The sequence below is a fragment of the Vanellus vanellus genome (genome assembly GCF_965231255.1).
Source record: "Vanellus vanellus genome assembly, chromosome: 1".
NCBI classification, from domain to species: Eukaryota; Metazoa; Chordata; class Aves; order Charadriiformes; family Charadriidae; genus Vanellus; species Vanellus vanellus.
The window spans coordinates 3,324,446-3,342,897 of NC_138905.1; the positions used below are offsets into that span (position 1 = coordinate 3,324,446).

Consider the following 18,452-nt stretch of genomic DNA (forward strand, 5'->3'; position numbering starts at 1 on the left):
GCATGAGGAAATTCATAGTAAAATTTAAGTTAATCTTGTGGACATCCAGGGACTTGAAATATTGTAACCGCTTGATTCATGAGTGCTTGTGAGGCGCTTTAGATCCTCAAACCAAAGTAAGCAATGAGGGATTTTTGGTAGGGAGATAGCAGGTGCCCTACAGTGCAAGTTTAGTTCAACTGGAGGCCACCAGTCCATGTGTGACATGTTCACCCGTACGGTAGGGTTCAATGATTCTTTGAGCAAGTCTTACCTGCCTGGCCTTAAGTCATGTACGTGGCACCTTAAGTCATGTACGTGGCAAACATAAACCGTCCGCTTGAGATACTTCTTATTGCCTTCATGAATTGCCTGGAGGATGTCTTGCTTGGGAGCACACGTTCCCCTAGCACTTTCAGAGCAATGTGGTTTCCTCCCAGTATCACCCAGTTCTCAAACGCCGAGATTCCCCCTAGATGTTGTGTGGTGTGCTCTGATGCTCTGACAGCATTGGTCTACAGTGGTCAACAGTCAGCAGTCTCCAGGATGGAGACGGGCTGCAATGTCCCTTCTTCTCGCCCACTCTTGTGGCAGTTTTACCACCCACTAATTCTCGCCTTAAAAAAAGCAACAATGAAGAACAAAAACCAAGTTCCCTCTTCACTTGTCATGATTTTATAGACCACCCTCATATCCTCTTCAGGTGGCTGTTTTCCAGGCTGTGGCTAACACTGAAGTTATTAGCTTTTACCTATGCTAAGAGGAGTTTTCTCCTGGCCTGTAAGGCAGGCAGGGATACATGTATTTTTTGGTCGGAAATGTTTAGCAGGTTTGCTGTGGTCCAGGAGCTCAGATGTGGCAGGCTGACTGACCTTCTCCCTATACAAAGTTGGGGCATTATTGTTTCCAATCTATAACTGTCATTTCTTCTGCTGGATTAATTTTATTTTAAATATTTTGTGTCGCTGCGATGTCTCTGACCCCTCTCCCTAAGCTATGGATACCTCAAAATGGGAGTGGAAAGGAGAGCAACTTTGTACATTTGTTTTTATTAAAGAGGCTGTGAGATGATAATAACTCAGGAGAAAGGATGTGATGACAGAGCTGGGATTGCTTTCTCATCTGCTCCATGCTGGGCAAGGATGGGATGTTATCCCCAGTGCTGAAGTGCAAACAGTCCCAGTCACCTGCTGGGATGGGAAGCTGGAGGCCAGTGTTGCTTGTGAGCTCCTGCAAGACCTTGGTCAAGACACGGTTCCTTTTTCTCATCCTTTTACTCTGTGGATCCTTTTTTTATTTGGAGCAGAATGAGGTTCCCTGCACGGTCAAAGCCCTCAAGCGTGTCAATATGCCAATAATCAAACCCCTGATTTCAGATTTGTCCAGAGTTTCCTTTTTGTGCAGGCCCATTTGGCAACAGGTCACCTCAGATGCCACCACTGGCTTTGTACAGCCCTTCAGATTTACAGAGACAATACATTCGTCTCCTTTGGGCTGGTTGGTCTCATAACACACCCAGGAGCTTTCTTGATTCTCTCTAGGAGTGGACAACGGGACAGCACTGTTCACTCACTCACATCCTAAAAAAATGAGATCTGGAACAAGAGGAGCAACTTGGTCTTTCTCTAGAAACTTCCAAGAACATCTTTGTGCTGGTATGTTGACTACCTGCACCGCCCTGACCATTACAACGTGAGCAGACTCATTTTGTGGTTGGCTATTCTGAAGCACAAGATTAGGCACTTTTTTTTTAAGACCACAGATTGTTGATTGACAGAGAACTCAGGAGCCCCGAGTCCCTGTCATTTATTCAATTATCTCCTCCCGCCCGTCTTTGAAGTCCAAGGGTGTTTGTATGAGAGACGTTAGTGAAAAGGGCACGTGGACTGTTAGTATTTAAAATCTGATCTGATTTTGTGAAACACTCAACACTACAGAAGCCTTTGCCCATCTCTGATTTTATCTGAGACGTAGCAACCGTTGCAAATGACAGCGCTGCCGTCGCAGCAATACGGTCGCTATCTGTGTGCTCATGATATAACACACCTCAAGCGCTGGAATGAATTAACATTTGTGGAGCCTCGGCGGCTGAGAGTGGGCTCAGGGGTTTGCCTTGGCTGGAGGCAGGACTATGAACAGCGTGGAGGAGTGCGGGCTGGCCTCGGGGAGCATATATCCGTCCACTGTATTTGCTCTGTTGTACAGTTCCTTTCATAAATGGATGAAGATTTGGCTTTCACTGCCCACGGAAATCCCCTGGTATTGTGAGGTCTGTGGAGATGAGGGACAGGAGGGTGATGGCTTGACCTGACCTTTCCAAAGGGAGGCAGGCACCAGGGCTGGTCCGAACCCTGGGGAAGGAGAAGGTTTCTCCTCCCTCCATCTGCTGGGCTCAACCCTGGCTGTGTCCCAGAGATACGAGTGATTCAGTTGGGTTTTTGGCTGCTCCATTAAAAGCAGGTTCGCCAGGCTTGGTTCCATCACTCACCAGCCCTCAACAGGAACGGAATCCCCAGTGACAAAGCCAATTCCTCCAGCCTGTCCCAGTCTTATCGTGGTTCTGGCAGCCCCAGCAAGGATTCCTCTTGCCATGCTCCAAACTATTCTGCAATAAGCGTTTGGACTCAGCTCAGCGAGGCACCCTTTAACTTGAAACACCTTCAAAGAGCTGTCAGTATAAATCTGGCTACTAGAAGAGGCTTTTTCATGCCAAAAAAAAATATATCCCCTGGCCTTTTCAAGGTCAACATCTGCTTGGGAGCAATTTCCACAGTGCACTGGGGGGGTCCTTGGGTTGCACATGGGGGTTTTCATCTAGAGCTGAACTCTCTGGGCTCCAAGGGAAACAGGGAACCCAGCTCAGCCCTGTGGTCTGTCTGAACCAGGTCCTCCCTTGCAGCTCCTCTGAATGCTGAGAGGTGACAAGTAGCACTTGTTGGTGCTATCAGCCGTGCCATGCTCTAGGGAGCAGGATGCAACAGCTTTTCACCAGCAGACGGGCTCCGTTATATAGAAATACGTATTTTATAGGGAGATTGATTGAACGAGGGAGGTGGGAAGATTTGTCACTGAAACCCGGAGACACGGTATACAAAGGTCCCATCATTTCACAGAGGTGCAGGCGTATGTGTGTTTCAAGCTCCAGAGTGTCAATTCCTCACTTATCTGTCTGATTGTCACTTGTCCCTGTATTGAGATGTTCCCTGGGGTGGCCAGTAGGTCGAAGGAGGTCATTTTCCCCCTCTGCACTGGTGAGGCCACAACTGGAATACTGTGTCCAGTTTGGGGCTCCCCAGTTCAAGAGGGACAGGGAACTGCTGGAGCGAGTCCAGCGAAGGGCAACTGAGATGACTGAGGGATTGGAGCATCTCCCTTATGAGGAAAGGCTGAGAGCGCTGGGACTCTTTAGCCTGGGGAAGAGAAGGCTGAGGGGAGACCTTATTAATGCTTACAGGTATCTAAAGGGTGGGCTGAAGGAGGATGGAGCCAGGCTCTTTTCAATGGTTCCCAGTGACAGGACGAGGGGCAATGGGCAAAAGTTGGAACATAGGAAGTTCCGTTCAAATACACGGAAACACTTCTTTACGGTTCGGGTGCCAGAGCAGTGGCAGAGGCTGCCCAGGGAGGGGGTGGAGTCCCCTTCTGTGGAGATTTTCAAGACCTGCCTGGATGCAGTCCTGAGCGATGTGCTCTGGGCAGTCCTGCTTTGGCAGGGGAGTTGGGCTGGATGATCTCTAGAGGTCCCTTCTAACTCTGAAACACCGTGATTCCGTGATTCCGTGGTCACGGGAATATCGGTACATTGGAGGCTTCGGATATTTTTGTGGGTTTTTCTTTTGGTTTTGGGGTTTTATTTCATTTCTGGTGCGCAGACACCAGGGAGCCCTCTGCTTCACACCTGATCTAAGGGGATGAGGAGCAGATGGGAAATGCTGCTGGAAGAGCAGGGAAGGGAGGCCTGCAGTGTCTCTGCATCTCCTCTGCTCCTCATCACACACGCATATGCCTCCTTAGGTCCCTCTTCCTCCTCTAACCCTCTCTCAGAATCTTTTTCTCCCCCTAGTTGAGCCTCCAACCTCCCTGGAGCTCTCTGCAGGGATTGAGGTGCTTCGTTCGCCCTTTTCTCACTATCTCCGATCCCATCCCTCTTGATGGCCCTCTCCTTTCATTTGCAGGCTGACACTCGCTTTTCCATCACTCCTCTGCTCCTGGCATCCCTCTTCCTTCGCTCTCTCCTCTTCCAGCTGTCCCCACGCTGCTGGCTGACCCCACCATGCCTCCTTGCTTCCTCGACGCTTCAGCGTCCACATGGCACACACAGCCCAGCGCTACCTGCCAGGAGGCGTAGGACGCTCGTTCGCCTGTTGTGGCTTTGCACTCGTATTTGGAAGGTCACTTCCAGCACCCCCTAAATAACTTTTCTTTCAGCGTGTTGGACTCCCGGATCTTTCCCAGTGTTAGGTGTGTTTTGCAAAGCTGACGCAGCACCTGGAAGCAACTCCAGGACATGAGAATCACAGCTTTTCCCTTTTGATATAGAGGGATGAAAGGAAAGAGCCAGAGAAAACGAACTTTAAGGCTCAAAAACCAGAAGGCAAACAGCAAGAGGCCCCAACTGCGTATTATTAAACTTCCAAGGCTTTGAGATGCCTCCTACTTTTGCTTTACTAATGGCTGGGGAAGACTCCGTTCTGCAAACGGTTTATGAGTAACCCTACGTTTGACTCAAGGAAGGAGATTTGCTGTCCCTCTCAGCACAGGCAGGTTTGTTTCAGGCAGACGAGTCAGCTTTGTGCTGCAGCGGGAAGCCGTGCTTCTTCCCCGTAAACTAGCAGAAAGTCGTCCATGATCTGAGAATAGATCACATCTGTGCGGTGCTATCGTTCCCTAAAACCATTACAGTATGTCGAAGGTGAGACTGGTAGGGTCGTGCGTAGCAGAAGCAGATAGGTATTTTGGGGGCTCTTTTAAACTTTGCCAATGAAATATCAAATAAATATGTACTCCGACTAAAGCCTGGCAGAAACCACATTTGGTAAAAATTAAGTAACAGTATTGCAAATCATGTTGACAGGGTCTTTTTGGCCATTATGTGTCTGTTTCTCATTAAAATGGGGAAGGCTTATACCTATTTGTCTCCTGAGATTTATTCTTCTTCCCTTTGCCGCTGAGTCACTATCTGCAACAGAATTATTGTGTGCAAATTAGCTGCAAAAGAAGAGGTGGTGACTGGTTAGTTTACTTCTGATTTCATGACTACTGATTAAAATCTTGTCTGCTGCTTATGTTATCGTATCAATTAGTTAAAGCAATCGTTAATAACTTTACTTAATTATAGCTTAATTTCTTCAAATGTGGTCTTTGCACAGGATTTCAATTAGCATTGACTCCCAGGTTTGGAGTGCCTGTTTCCAAGGGATTGTCAGTCTGATGCTGTCCCCAGAAACACTGGCTCAAGATCACAAGTTTTAAAAATAACTCAAGAGTTTTTCCTTTTAATTTGCATGTGTTTGTTTGTGAGCCATCAGGTTGTGTGCAGACCGTGTTTTTCATCATTGGGCCAGAACCAGAAAAGGCAGAAATGATCTTGTTTGAAAATGGAAAGCTGAGATTGCCTAATAGGTGTGACTTTTTGACCTGGGGATTTGAAAGCAGCAGATACACTCATAAACTGTAAATTTTGGCACTGCTGTTGCAGATTTCTATCATTCAACTCTGCTGTCTTGTAGGCTCTTTGAGCGTGGACTGGCAACCTGTGGAAGGGGCTACTGTGCATAGTGTGAAAGATGACCACTCTGTGCACATCCACTCTTTGGAGATGGTTAGGTCTTCTGCAGAACTCCACTGTTCAGCTTCTGAAAGCCAGGAAGGAAGGGTGTTGACAGCATAGTCTCTTCCTTGGAGTAATTGGCTGCTCCTAAACCAGCCTGGCGCACCCTACGTAAGACCAGGGTCATCAGAGCTTCTAAGAGGCCCAAGTCAAGAGTTGAAACGCACGTTCTCTTTGCAAAGATGTGTCATATTAGGCTCTCTCTAAATCCTCAAGATGACTCCAAACTGCCCATTTCGTTGCCCAGCTGCCCTGCTCTTGGGCAGTCCTGTGCAAAAGAGATAGGGAAGAAGAGTTCCTAGAGTTCACTCAATCTCTATCAAGCAATAAGTGTAATCCCAGTTGGCAGCAGAGGCAACTTCTGTTCTCTTTGACTGTTCTTTCCTGCCCCTAAAATACCACTCATTACCCTCAGCAATATCAGAGGCTGAACTCTGCTCTCCCTTGCATTTGCTTTCACCTAATTAAGGGCTTGTTAAATATGGTCAGATGCCCTCTGAGAAATGACCACATAGATGGAAAATCCTGCATGGATGCTCAGCTAAGGATGGAACAGACACTATGCAGGCGCCTGTGTTTCTCAGCCAGGAACAATAAAAGCCATTTGGCCCACTGGCAAAACTGCAGCACATTGTGCTGCTGACGCTTTTGAAATAATTCTTTATCAGCAAAAGGCATATTATTGCAAAAAGTCATAGTATAGCTTGATTTTAACTCATTTGCTGCTAGCACACGGGTATCCTAGGAGTAAGGAGGTGTGGGATAATTAAGGGAGTGGGGAGTCCCTTAACCTCCTGCTGAGTTAGTTGTGTGTTCCAGCGGGGATGTAAATAACTCAGAAAGCTGGGATGAGCGGGTGAGGAACCAATTCAAGGTCTTGGAGGTGTCCCAAACGATCCATTTATGGCAAGGGAAGGAATTCTGCTGGGACCCGTAAGACGCATGGGCATCTGGAATTTCATCTCCCATTGTCCCTCAGCCTTGGGCTTTTCACACTCGAATTAAGCTCTTTTTATGCTCTGGAAAGGCTTTTGCAAGCCAGTTTGATGCTCTATTCAAGTGTCCCGCTTTGCCCTAAAACAAGTACTATGCTAAATGCACTGGAAAGGAGAAAAGCTTTACGGTTGAGGGACAGTCCAGGATTTGGGAAACCTGGGCTCGTACCCTGCCTTGCCCGTGGAATCCTTGTACAGCTGTGGGCAAATCACTGTAACTCCAGGTGTCCTGAAGGTACAGAAGATATTTCCAAAATCGGGACCTCTTTTGGAGATCTCCGTAATTCCTGCCACTGGCTATTGAAGACTCAGCTCTCCTCCCGACACCTGAGGCTGATGCGCGTGCTCTGACGAGAGCTGGAACGCTTTGCTGGATGCAAAAGTTCAGAGGGACTTTTACTATGTTACCATCAGGTCTGAGCTCTGCTGTGTGTCTTGGAGAAGGAAATGCTTCTTGAGGGAATAAATGTTCTCTTTGCAGCCATCCTGTAGGTAACACTAAGTTATAGCTTTCTCGATCCCATATAGAGGAACCCAAGCCGTGTGGAGGGGACTAGCTGGGAGCAGTTTGACAGCCTTTCACCGGAGGGAAGGATTTAATACAAAATGCGAGTCGGTGTCCCTTTGCTTCATAGAATCATAGAATCATAGAATCAGTGAGGTTGGAAGGGACCTTTAAGATCATCAAGTCCAACCATTAACCTACCCTGATAAAAACACCACCACTCCTAAACCATGTCCCTAAGCACCTCATCTACCCTTTTCTTAAACACCTCCAGGGATGGTGAATCCACCACCTCTCTGGGCAGCTTATTCCAATGTTTAATAACCCTTTCAGTGAAAAAATGCTTCCTAACATCTAATCTAAACCTGCCCTGACATAACTTGAACCCATTTCCTCTTGTCCTATCACTTGTCGCCAGGGAGAAGAGGTCAGCTCCCATCTCTCTAAAACCTCCTTTCAGGTAGTTGTAGAGGGTGATAAGGTCTCCCCTCAGCCTCCTCTTCTCCAGGCTAAACAACCCCAGATCCCTCAGTCGTTCCTCATAAGGTTTGTCCTCCAGACCCTTCACCAGCTTTGTAGCCCTTCTCTGGACACGCTCCAACACCTCAATGTCCTTCTTGTAGTGAGGGGCCCAAAACTGAACACAGTACTCGAGGTGAGGCCTCACCAGTGCCGAGTACAGGGGGATGATTACTTCCCTAGTCCTGCTGGCCACACTATTCCTGATGCAGGCCAGGATGGTGTTGGCCTTCTTGGCTGCCTGGGCACACTGCTGGCTCATGCTCAGCCGGTTGTCCACCAACACCCCCAGGTCCTTTTCTGCCAGGCAGCTTTCGAGCCACTCCGCCCCCAGTCTGTAGCGCTGCATGGGGTTGTTGTGACCCAAGTGCAGGACCCGACACTTGGCCTTGTTGAACCTCATACCATTGGCCTCAGCCCATCTGTCCAGCCTGTCCAGATCCCTCTGCAGAGCCAATCTACCCTCAAGCAGATCAACACGCCCCCCCAGTTTAGTGTCGTCTGCGAACTTACTGAGGGAGCACTCGATCCCCTCATCCAGATCATTGATAAAGATATTAAAGAGAACGGGCCCCAGCACCGATCCCTGGGGGACACCACTCGTCACTGGACACCAACTGGATTTAACTCCATTTACCACCACTCTCTGGACACGGCCATCCAGCCAGTTTTTTACCCAACGAAGAGTATACCTGTCCAGGCCATGAGCAGCCAGTTTCTCCAGGAGAATGCTATGGGAAACGGTGTCAAAAGCCTTGCAAAAATCCAGGTAGACAACATCCACAGCTTTTCCCTTGTCCAGCAAGTGGGTCACCTTGTCATAGAAGGAGATCAGGTTTGACAGGCATGACCTGCCTTTCACAAAGCCATGCTGACTGGGCCTGATCACCCTGTTCTCTTGCATGTGCCGTGTGATGGCACTGAGGATGATCTGCTCCATGACCTTCCCAGGCACCGATGTCAGACTGACTGGCCTGTAGTTCCCTGGATCCTCCTTCCGGCCCTTCTTATGGATGGGCGTCACATTTGCCAACCTCCAGTCAGCTGGGACCTCCCCAGTTATCCAGGACTGTTCATAAATGATGCACAGTGGGCCGGTGAGCACTTCCGCCAGCTCTCTCAGCACCCTTGGATGGATCCCATCCGGCCCCATAGATTTGTGCACCTCCAGGTGCTGAAGCAGGTCCCTCACCATTTCCCTTTGGACTACAGGGGCTTCACTCTGCTCCCCATCCCTGTATTCTAGCTCAGGGGTCGGAGAATTCAAGGAACAACTGGTCCTACTGCTGAAGACTGAGGCAAAGACGGCATTAAGTACCTCAGCCTTTTCCTCATCCTTGGTTACTATGTTACCAGCCCCATCTACTAGAGGACAGATATTATCCTTGGTCCTCTTTTTATCGCTAATATATTTATAGAAACTTTTTTTGTTGTCCTTGACAACAGAAGCTAGGTTTAGCTCTAGCTGAGCTTTGGCCCTTCTGATTTTTTCCCTACATCGCTTTACTACCTCTTTGTAATCCTCCTGGGTGGCCTGCCCTTCCTTCCAAAGGCCGTATATCCTTTTTTTTTCCCTAAGCTGCAACACTAGCTCCCTGCTTAGCCAGGCCGGTCTTTTTCCCCGACGGCTTGTCTTACGGCACACGGGGACAGCCTGCTCCTGCGCCTTTAGGACTTCCGTCTTGAAAGACATCCAGGCTTCCTGGGCTCCTTTGCCGTGGAGGACTGCCTCCCAGGGGACTTTGTCGACCAGGCTCCTGAAGAGCCCAAAGTCCGCTTTCCGGAAGTCCAAGGTGGCAGTTCTGCTGACCCCCTTCCTTGCTTCTCCCAGAATTGAGAACTCTATCATTTCATGGTCACTGTTGCCAAGACGGCCTCCAACCATCACATCCCCCACAAGACCTTCCCTGTTTACAAACAACAGATCCAGCAGGGCACCTTCCCTAGTTGGTTCTTTCACTAGTTGTGTCAAGAAGTTATCCCCAGTACCTTCCAGGAACCTTCTAGACTGTTCCCTTCCTGCTGTATTGTATTCCCAGCAGATGTCCGGCAAATTGAAGTCTCCCACGAGGACTAGAGCTCGCGATCTTGAGACTTCTCCCAGCCGTTTATAGAATATTTCATCTGCCTCCTCATCCTGGTTGGGCGGTCTATAACAGACTCCTACTACAATATCTGCCTTGTTAGCCCTCCCTCTGATCCTTACCCATAAACACTCAATCCCATTATCACCATCATTTAGTTCAAGACATTCATAACACTCCCTAACATACAGGGCCACCCCCCCGCCTCTCCTTGCTTGCCTATCCTTCCTGAAGAGTCTATAGCCATCCATGGCAGCACTATAGCTATGTGAGTCATCCCACCATGTTTCTGTGATGGCAACTACATCGTAATTACCCTGGTGTACAATGGCTTCCAGCTCCTCCTGTTTGTTGCCCATGCTACGTGCATTAGTGTATAAGCACTTCAGCTGGGCTATTGGTCCTTTCTTCTTTTTACTGGAGGGAGCTGAAGTTCTGCCATCCCCAGACATCTTCCTAAGGAGCCCGGTTACGCCCCCTGTCTTTTCCAAGTCTAGTGCCAGCACCCCACTTTCAGGCTTTTTGCTAGCAACCTTGGATCTATCCCCATCCCCCTTCAAACCTAGTTTAAAGCCCTGTCAACGAGCCCCGCCAACTCCTGCCCTAAGACCCTTTTCCCCCTCTGAGACAGGCTTTTTCCGTCTGCTGCCAGAAGGCCTGGTGTCCTGAAAAGCAGCCCATGATCAAAGAACCCAAAATCCTGCCGACGACACCAGTCTCTGAGCCAGGCATTGATCAGCTGATATTTCCTGTTAATCTTCTCATCCATCTGTGCAATTGTTGGGATAGAAGCAAACACTACTTGTGCTCCTGATCCCTTAACTAGCCGTCCCAGGGCCCTGAAGTCTCTCTTCATCGCCCTCAGGCTCCTTCCTAGAATTTCATCATTACCTAACTGAAAGATCAATAAAGGGTAATAGTCAGTAGGCCTGACTAGGCTAGGGAGTTTCCTCCGGATATCCTTAACTCTGGCCCCAGGAAGACAGCAGACCTCCCTACAGATTGGGTCCGGTCTACATATGGGACCATCCACTCCCTTCAGAATCGAGTCCCCTACTACAAGGACCCGTCTTTCTTTCTTGAATGATGATGTCATTATATGAGGTCTAATCTGTCTTGGCTTCAGTGGCAACTCAATGTTTGGCAAGCCACAGTTATTGTCATCCTCCTCTTCCCTTTCAAGAACATCATATCTGTTCTGTAACAGCACCTGGGATGGCGTGGGGGTTACCTGGGAGGCACGCCTGCCACGACCAGTGGGGACTTGTTGCCACTGGCCCCTGTCTTTTGAATCTCCACATTCAGACACAATGCTAGAGGGTGTGGGGTTCATTGTATGCGGAGCTCGGTCTCCCTGGGGTGCTTCTCTCAGGGAAGACAGAGTGTTACTCCAGTTATCTATCTCCTGTTCGCTTTCCCTTATACTTCTTAAGCGGCTTACCTCCTCACGGAGCTCCATCACTAGCTGAAGGAGTTCCTCTACTTGGGCACACCGCCCACAGGCCTGCTCACCGTCACTATTCAACACCGGCGCAAGAGAAGGGCACTCCCTACAGCCTGACACCTGGGTGGCAGCATGTTGCCACGCTAGCTCTGTCTGGGTGGCCACCTCAGAGCTACTCGGTGCAGAGCTCAGGAAAGCCATAGTTTTCTGCCGAGTTCTTACCATGACGTTCTGGCTGGGTAAAGAGTTTTTTAGTAACTTACTGTTAGAAGAGCTGCGCCCTGTTTGCCCACTCGCACCTCTGTGACGCCCGGGGTGACACCCACCAGCTGCCCGCGTGCTGGGTGCGCAGCGGCTAGCCGCTGCGCTCCTGAGCAGCCCGTTTAAAACTGCCGCGTGTGACGCTGGCTCCGCCCCTGCCGCGTCAGCAGCCCGCCCCCGAGCTGCCGGCTCCGGCACAAGCACGCGCCAGCCGCTTTTCCCGGCTACAAGAGCCCTCAAAAGAGCCCTTTGCCAGCCCGATCCGCCGCGATCCCCTTCCCCAGTGAGGCCTTACCTTCACTGGAGCTGATCTCCTCGGCGACTGACCGTTGGCGTGTGAGCAGCCCGTTTAAAACTGCCGCGTGTGACGCTGGCTCCGCCCCTGCCGCGTCAGCAGCCCGCCCCCGAGCTGCCGGCTCCGGCACAAGCACGCGCCAGCCGCTTTTCCCGGCTACAAGAGCCCTCAAAAGAGCCCTTTGCCAGCCCGATCCGCCGCGATCCCCTTCCCCAGTGAGGCCTTACCTTCACTGGAGCTGATCTCCTCGGCGACTGACCGTTGGCGTGTGAGCAGCCCGTTTAAAACTGCCGCGTGTGACGCTGGCTCCGCCCCTGCCGCGTCAGCAGCCCGCCCCCGAGCTGCCGGCTCCGGCACAAGCACGCGCCAGCCGCTTTTCCCGGCTACAAGAGCCCTCAAAAGAGCCCTTTGCCAGCCCGATCCGCCGCGATCCCCTTCCCCAGTGAGGCCTTACCTTCACTGGAGCTGATCTCCTCGGCGACTGACCGTTGGCGTGTGAGCAGCCCGTTTAAAACTGCCGCGTGTGACGCTGGCTCCGCCCCTGCCGCGTCAGCAGCCCGCCCCCGAGCTGCCGGCTCCGGCACAAGCACGCGCCAGCCGCTTTTCCCGGCTACAAGAGCCCTCAAAAGAGCCCTTTGCCAGCCCGATCCGCCGCGATCCCCTTCCCCAGTGAGGCCTTACCTTCACTGGAGCTGATCTCCTCGGCGACTGACCGTTGGCGTGTGAGCAGCCCGTTTAAAACTGCCGCGTGTGACGCTGGCTCCGCCCCTGCCGCGTCAGCAGCCCGCCCCCGAGCTGCCGGCTCCGGCACAAGCACGCGCCAGCCGCTTTTCCCGGCTACAAGAGCCCTCAAAAGAGCCCTTTGCCAGCCCGATCCGCCGCGATCCCCTTCCCCAGTGAGGCCTTACCTTCACTGGAGCTGATCTCCTCGGCGACATGCTTGACCTTGCTCATCCGTGCCAGAAGCCTGTCTCCTCCAGACCTGCCCCATCCCAGAGAAATGAGTTCTCTGCAAGCACATCGCATTAAGCATTGGGATGCAGCTGGGGGGGAGTGTATCAGGGCAACTGCTCAAGTGCTTTGATTGCATCTATCTTAGCCACGGACAGGGTTTAAACCTGCTCACTGGCAAGGCTGGAATTCATACAACTGCCTTCTGGGTCGGAGCACCGCTGGTGAAATTTTACAGCTGATGAGCAGAGGGCCCTGAGTGACACATCCTTGGTCATGACACATGCCTGTGACGGAGTATTGTGTCACAGCTGAGTCTCCCAATCCCCTCTGTGTCAGTGTTTGGGGTGCTTTTATGTCCGTACACATATATTAACACACTTTAGTGCCTGATACAGTCTTTATCATTAAAAGACCTCTGTTCAGTCACAGCGGTGGCATATTTATAATCATCCATGAGCCAGCAATGTGCCCTTGTTGCCAAAAAGACCAATGGAATGCAGCCAACTGGGCTGCATAGGGAAGAGTGTGGCCAGTAGGTCAAAGGAGGTCATTCTCCCCCTCTACTCTGCACTGGTGAGGCCACAACTGGAATCCTGTGTCCAGTTTGGGGCTCCCCAGTTCAAGAGGGACAGGGAACTGCTGGAGCGAGTCCAGCGAAGGGCAACTAAGATGATGAAGGGATTGGAGCATCTCCCTTATGAGGAAAGGCTGAGAGCGCTGGGACTCTTTAGCCTGGGGAAGAGAAGGCTGAGGGGAGACCTTATTATGGCGTACAAGTATCTAAAGGGTGGGCTGAAGGAGGATGGAGCCAGGCTCTTTTCAATGGTTCCCAGTGACAGGACGAGGGGCAATGGGCACAAGTTGGAACATAGGAAGTTCCGTTCAAATACACGGAAAAACTTGTTTAGGGTTCGGGTGCCAGAGCAGTGGCACAGGCTGCCCAGGGAGGGGGGGGAGTCCCCTTCTGTGGAGATTTTCAAGACCCGCCTGGATGCAGTCCTGAGGGATGTGCTCTGGGCAGTCCTGCTTTGGCAGGGGAGTTGGGCTGGATGATCTCTAGAGGTCCCTTCCGACTCTGAAACTCCGTGATTCCATGATTTGTGCCTGAACTCTACAGTTACGCCCTTTTCTACATGCCCAACGTTTGGGGGTAGAACTACGGCTTTCACACTGCCATCTGTGGTTCTGCATTTGGCTTGAACTTCAGCAATGCCTAATGTCAGCATTCATCTCTCAGCTTGCCAAAGAGTCATCCCCATGCCAGGATGCTTCCTCCACAGGCTGCTCAAAGAGGCAGCCCGGGAGCTGGAGGAGGCACGAAGGCGCTGTGTTCCTGTAGATGATGGTTTAATTCATCTTTGGGACTCGTTGCCTTAAGGTATCCACGCGGCGGGCACAAAGGTAGGGGGTCGCCTTGGAGTCTTGACGTGAGGAATGAGACGGGACGTTCAGTCTAATCAGGTCTCCCTCCTCCTCTCCCCCGTGTTTTGAAGTGGCAACATCGGTCCTTCTAATTCCCGGGGCTCTGCTTCCACAAGGGAATAGCTACCCCCTGCTCGCGGAGAGGACAACAAGTGAGTAAGGCTGAAGGAAAGAGTGAGCAATGCCCATAAATGCAAAAAGCTTTTGTAGAGTCATTTCCCGGGTGAGAAGCGGCAGGGGCTATCGATCCTCAGGAGCGGGTGACGGGTGGGAAACGGTGCAGACGTGTCCCCTGGGGCACAGTGCCGCCTGGCACACCGCGTGCGGGTCATCTGGCGCTATCGATTGCGGCGTCGTTCCTCTGCGGTGCGGCCTCTCTGAGTCACAGACTGCTCAGCAGAGCTACTGTTTGGGGAAAAGGAGGTGGATCCGTGGAGTTAAATGCATCGCCCCTCTTATTTTCAACTGAAAATCAACTCCTGTCTCTCTGAGTCCCGGCGGACTGGTAGGTTGTGGTTTCAGCTGGGACGAGGTCAGAGTATTAAGGGCAGCTCAAGGAATTTAGCTGGAAATCTGAAAATCTCCATCCTCCCCTCCCCCAGCCCCTGACCCTGTAATAGACCCAGAAGAAGGGGAGAAGAAAGAGGAAACCTAAGAAGCTGGTGATTACGTGTGAAGCCTGGCAGATCTGTAATCCCGGGCTCCATTAAACATCTGTCTCCTCCAATCTCGCTGACAGCCGGGTCTCCTCCTCTCCACTGCCTCGCACAGACCTTACATTTGCAGGTCACTTGAAAGCACCCGTTGTTAATCATCCCCCCTGCTTTGGTATTCCGCTCCAGCCCAGCCTGGGCACCAGTGCTCCCAGTGGGGAGGGATTTGGGCAAGACAGAGATCCTGGCTCGGGGGTATAGAAAATTCCATACCTCTTGGGTTTAAAATCTAACGCATGCTTGAGTGCTTTCCCAGATTGGTGCCCGGTGGCTGCCAGAGACCGTTCTCTTAATTACCGCATTTTAAATATGCTTTAAAACTTGTTTCCATTGCAGGCTCATGTATCTTATTACTTTCTCTGAAGCAAGTATTTGCTCTCTTGGGGCTTTTCCTTACACCAGAAGTGCACAGACTTATCATTTTCTAATGCCTTTTCTATATTTCATGTGATACCTCTGAACTCCTAAGCGTGCTCCTTGTTACTGGGGATTAATAGGCATTTCATTGTCAGACCCAGGGAGAACTTTTTTAAGTGCTCCAGAATTTGCTGTGTCTTCTGCACTCATGGCTTTGAGTCATTCTTACTTTCGGCCCCTGCTAAATATCTTTCATCACTTTAAATTACTTGATATAGTCATTATCATCATAGATTTGTGTAGCAGGAGCAGGAAAATGAAATACATTCCAGAGCCTCCCCTTGAAAGGCAAAAGGGCTTTTATGTTCTTTTCTATTAAAAAAGAACTTTCAAGTCATACTGTGATGTTAATGTTTTTTCCAGTTTTTTTCAGGGTTTGTTTGTTTGTTTGTTTGTTTTTTTCCAATTTTTGTGATTTTTCGGTTCATGATTGGAGAGGAGTGTACTCAAGTACCCTGAAAATTATTTTCTTGTTTTATCTCCTAACCGGATGAGGAAGTAATAGCAATAATTGAGACCTAATTTAGTTTGTCTTGCCTTTTTTTTTTTTTTTTTTTCCTTTAGAAACATATTTTGGACCAGTGAACAGAGCACTTGGTCAGTACTCTGTTACATAGGGTATATCTGTATTTTTTTTTTTTTTGCAGTATGGGCTTAGCCTGCTTTGCCACTCCTGTAGATGGACGATGCAGCTCAGGAAGACACCCAGTGCTGCAATGACATTCCCTCGAGTCCGGGCACATACCTGTGGTTGTGTCTATAAGCTGAGCGTAGCAAGGCTGTTTTTTTTGGGTGGTTGGGAAGATTTGAGGGGACAGAAAAATCAGTGCGGAGAGTTGTGCGGATACTTGTGTGTTTGCCAACTCATTCAGTGGGTGTTGTACATGTATAGGACAATTTCTCTGCCAAACGCTCCATGTGTCATTGCATGAATAAGAGTCAGGTTAACGTTGGGGCTTTCTGAAATAATGGTCCTCTTATTTCTGCTGTCTCATCCCAATCCCAGCACTATTCACATCATACCGACTTCCTAGAAATCCTTTCCCTTAATTCGCCTGATTAATTCACTTCGTTTCCTCTAGTCCTGAACTCCTAAGTAAATACCTGCTCTTATGTCCCTCCTCTGAGAGTTTGGATCCATGGATGCCTTTGTGATGTATTTATGAACTTGTAAAGCCCTTTGGATTTCTTGAGGATGAAAGATAGTGTTTGTACAAGATCCCTGCTCCCATGACATCATTTGGGAAGCTTTTACTGAGAGGAACCTTCCAAGCACTTTTGAAGTTCACGTGTCAGTAGTTTCTGCCCCAAAGAGCAGAGGTAACCCATGTGTTGCCTCCAAACATCACGTCAGGAATGTGTTTTGATGGAGTATCAACTCCAGGGTGATTCACATAATTAATGTTGGATTCACAGAGCGCTGGCACAAAGGAGACAGGCAGATGTTTGCACTGACCTAGCCTCCATCAGGACAAAGTATCCTTTTTTCCCAGCAGCTATACTAATAAATGCAATAAACCGGGGAACAGTCTCTGGCACAGAGGCCAAATGCTGTAGTGTGACCCTGTGCCCATAGATCTCAGCTCTCTTACTTTCCCAAAGGAGAGTAGGTCCATCCAGGCTGTGCAGGGAATAAACCCAAATCAATTGGATGTTGTTTGAGTGTCTGCAATTAGGACAGCCAAACCCATGCAAGAGACCATGAAGAATTTGACACTGTGGACTCTCATGGCTCTGCAGCACCTCTCCAGCTGTAGGAGGATCCCTGGGAGCCTGGTTTTCCTCCACACCACTGAACATCCTGAAGCCTTTGACCACGGGAAGGGAAGCCTGTGGAGTGTTATCTTTTATAGAGAGTTTCCAGCGCCAGCAGTTAGAGGGATTCTCTTTGGGCTTCCTCATGATATAAGCTCGTCTGCCAGCCGTCGGCTGGAGAAGGGGTACGTAACTTCCCGATTGCTATTTTTGCATTCCCTGGAATTGTTTCTGAAAACAGCGTTGACATTTAGGCAAGGCTCTTCAGGCAGCTGCTGCTGCAAACTCTGAGCACTCTGAGCCTCCCTGTGCGCTCTGCCTGGGCTGAAGTGTTTCATGCTCTGCTACAGCCGACGTGCCGGTAAGGGACAGGACGTCTTTCACCCGCAGGACGCGGTGTCGAAATGAGCCAAGAGAGATTCGAAACCCCTTTTGTCTCCAAAACAGATGGGGAGATGTTTTTCTTTTCCTTCGGAAGGGAGCTGTGTGCTCTGTTTTAGAAGAACAGCCCTCCCGGGCTCTCCTTGGCTTGCAGCCCTCTCACATCCACCGCATCCCTTGCTAGGCGAGGAGGGGTGAAGAAGTAGGTAGCAGAGCTCGTGGCACACTTTTGAGCAACTGGTGGGTTATGGTCTATCAGTCCTTACCCCTGAGCATCTTTGCTTTCGTTAGGGCCTCGACTGACACCACTGCAACCAAATACATTCCAGAGCCTCCCCTTGAAAGGCAAAAGGGCTTTTATGTCCTTTTCTGTTAAAAAAGAACTTTCAAGTCATACTGTGATGTTTATGTTTTTTCCAGTTTTTTTCAGGGTTTGTTTGTTTGTTTGTTTGTTTTTTCCAATTTTTGTGATTTTCCAGTTCATGATTGGAGAGGAGTGTACTCAAGTACCCTGAAAATTATTTTCTTGTTTTATCTCCTAACCGGATGAGGAAGTAATAGCAATAATTGAGACCTAATTTAGTTGTCTTGCCCCTTTTATTTTTTTTTCCTTTAGAAACATATTTTGGACCAGTGAACCGAGCACTTGGTCAGTACTCTGTTACATAGGGTATATCTGTATATTTTTTTTTGCAGTATGGGCTTGGCCTGCTTTGCCACTCCTGTAGATGGACGATGCAGCTCAGGAAGACACCCAGTGCTGCAATGACATTCCCTCGAGTCCGAGCACATACCTGTGGTTGTGTCTATACAATGAGCTCTCTGTGAGCTTCTTGTTGTGTAAAGGAAAAGCATCTTCCACACCAAGACACCAAGAGAAGGTTGGGGGTTCAGGCGC

At 49.8% G+C, this 18,452-nt stretch overlaps 1 protein-coding gene across 1 annotated transcript in view; it reads left to right on the top strand.

Annotated features, from left to right (window-relative positions):
- The window catches only part of PLXNA4 (plexin A4), a gene marked incomplete at its 5' end in the record, with an annotated part of 458,703 nt that overhangs the window by 217,476 nt on the left and 222,775 nt on the right, over positions 1 to 18,452 (top strand). The gene's annotated exons all lie outside the window — the stretch shown is intronic.